Consider the following 3,336-nt stretch of genomic DNA (forward strand, 5'->3'; position numbering starts at 1 on the left):
AATAACGGAAACGAGAGCTGATCGGGAGCCCCGCGTCGTTTACAAAAGGTGGAGCACCCCTCGTATCCCATTTATTCCACATATGATTCAATTATGGTAGCCTGTAGATCTCCTCGTCGGCTTTCCAACGCATCTTGAATCACCTCATTCTGAGGTCGGATGAGTGAGTTAAGGCTGTTACAGTAACCGCGGATCGGACTGGGGGGTGCTACAGTAACCGCGGTCGGACTGGTGCTACAGTGACAGCGGGTCGGACTGGGGTGCTACAGAAACCGCGGGTCGGACTGGGTGCTACAGTGACCGTGGGGTGCGGCGGACTGGGTTGCTATAGGTGACGCAAGTCGGACTGGCGGTACTACAGTAACCGCGGGTCGGATGCTGTGCTACAGAACCGCGGGTCGACTGAGTTGCTACAGTTACCACGGGTCGGATCTGGGTTGCTACAAGTGACAGCGGCGTCGAGACCGCTAACAGTGTGATTCTGACCTCACAAAAGAAGTAAAGTTTTGACTATGCTGCCATTTGGATCTGAAAAATCTTAAACAAAAAGTTGTAATCTCTTCAGTCAGCTTTCCAACGCATCTTGAATACAGCCTAATCAGTAGGTCGTACAAAGAGTTATTGATCAAATACCGAAGATATCTCAAACTGACCGACCGGGCCGCAGCAACCACGCGGCGGGTCGGCATCAGCAATCGCGCGCGCGGGTCGACGCGACGGCGGCGGGCGGAGCGATCCATCCGACCCGTGCCATGCGGCGTCAGATCAGTCCGTCTCGGGTCCAGAACTGCCGTAAACCTCCAAAATGCGTTTGTTAAGGCGTTTCGATCGAGTTTCTTTCTAGTTCTAGAGGTTCATTAACTGCTAGATTATCATCGCCAAATGTGGTTAATCAGTTATTACTAAAGATAAGTTGCAATCACTTGTTCTCATCAAATAATCGCATCGAGGCCCCCCTATAATATAACTCAAGGCTCATTTTCCGGGGCGAGTGTTATATCAGACGTGGAGGTGTGCCGGATTGAGGAGTCAAGCGAGCACGAATTTCAGCGAAGGCAAATCAGATCTGACGAACTTCGGCATAAAGAAGGAGCTATTCGAAGGATTGAACCCAGTCGTCCGTCCCTTGAGATTAGGCTTGGTTTATCTCCGAGAAGAGCCCTGAATTTTCGCTTTGGTCATCTCAGCGCTGTTCAAATCAATACTACCTTCGGTGAAGGCGAAGCTCTGACGAATTTTCATTAACGGATCCAGATCGACGGTCTGTCACGGATAACCCCGCCAGGGCCAAAGATCCCACGCAAGCAAGAACGATAAAGGTCTTTGTGTGTTATATTTTCAGAAAGTTGTCTAACTTTTTATTTTCGTTATTTGAATTCAATTTGTAACGAACTAAAGTTTAATGAAATCAATGTATGAAGGCAGTTTCCCGGAAAACATGTATATATTTCTCTCTCTCTTAGTTATTTGTATATATAAGATACGTCTTCTTATATAAGGTATACACTCTCTTATATATGTATAATATATGTTGTGTTATATTATTATATCTATACATATACTCATCTCTTTAGTATATATGTATATTAAGTATACTCTTCTCTTATAAAGTTATACACTCTCTTATATTGTATAATTATTGTGTATAATATATATACTAATATACTCTTCTCTTTTAGTATATTATGTATATTAAGTATACTCTCTCCTTTATATATTGTATAATCCATCTTATATAAGTATACCTCTCTTATATATGTATAATATGTCTGTGTGTGTGTTATCTCTCTCTCTTAGTATATAAGTTATATATAATGTATAGTATATTACAACGGTACTTCTTCCCCATTGGCCAACGGCAACGGTCTAGTTTGTGATTCTCCTCTCTCTCAGTTTATTTAAATTATACAATTAACTTTACTATCAATAATATTGTATATATAATATATATTAGTTAATAATAATTCATAAGTATATACTAATAATTTAATTATATAAAATATAATAATATTAGAATAATTTTTAGCATTTCTTTATCAAAAAAAGAAAAGAAAAAATTTTAAAAGCTAGGTTGGTATACTTATCTATTGTGATGCGTATAAATTTCCAAATAAGATTTATACTTGTAATTATAATATTATTAATTATTAATAAGAAGTTTATTTTAATATTTTTATTGTAATTTATGTCATTTTAAGGTGATTAATAAAATTATTTTTTTATTTAATTTTTTTTGTATAATTTAATTTAAATAAATTTAAAAAATTTGTATTAAAAATTTTTAAAAAAAATAAACCGGGCCGGCCCGGAACCCGACCGGTCGAGCCGGGCCGGGCCTTGGGACCCGGCCCAGGATACCGCGTTGGGTCTGGTGGGTATCGGCCCTGGCCGGGCCCGGTTGTGCCCGGCCCGGCCCGGATTCCAGGCTGGGTCCGGCCGGGACGGCCCGTAATGGACAGGTTAGCTAGATGCATAATTTTCAGACTTTAAATTTTCATAGACGGAGTACTCATAAGTCTCCCTCCTTTCATATTGTTCCACTTATAATTCAGCGGGGGATCCACGTAGATCCAGGCTTGGGCACTTGCAACCTGAACTTGCGAGAAAGTTACACTCACATGAAGCTTAGCTCTAAAATTGACATATATTTGCAAAGGTGTGCCATAAACACAATCATTTATTATGCTTGCTGCCACACACCAAGCGTGTTCGCTTGTCGATAATATATACATAAATTTATAAATACCTATAGTGCTAGACGTAACAATACACTTCTATTTTTGGCTATGAAAACTTTTGATTTGCATATTTGTATATTTTATTAAACTAGTACTTTACTTTTTCTATAAAATGAAATTACTCTAATTTTAAAATTTTTTGTGATGTTAATGCCTACTGTACAAACTCCTAGATCTGCCGCTGTTAATGACAGTCAAATTGTTTAAAGAGATAAGAAGCTCTCTTCTCTCAAAGAAAGCAAAAGAACCTCTAAAACTGAGGAAACAAAATACTCGTGAGTGACTGCGAGTCTTAAACATATTACACTAAGTATGGTTTCGTATAGGGTGTATGAAGAGAGATTGTGGGTGAAGTCGGGTAGTGTGGGAATTACGCAAATTCCCTATAACCAGATTACGAGAAAAGCCCGAAAATAAATACGGATAATAAGTATACACAAATTTAACGTGTTTGGCACAAAATTACCTTACGTTCCACGGGCTGCTACAGATTTTCATAAAGGGAGAAAATTTACAAGTGTTTACAAAAAATCTTCACAACCCAAATCACTTTGAAAATTGTCTCTCAATTTCCTCTCACTGAGTGCCGCACTCATTT

This window comes from Asparagus officinalis, chromosome 8 (assembly GCF_001876935.1).
Source record: "Asparagus officinalis chromosome 8, Aspof.V1, whole genome shotgun sequence".
Lineage (NCBI taxonomy): Eukaryota > Viridiplantae > Streptophyta > Magnoliopsida > Asparagales > Asparagaceae > Asparagus > Asparagus officinalis.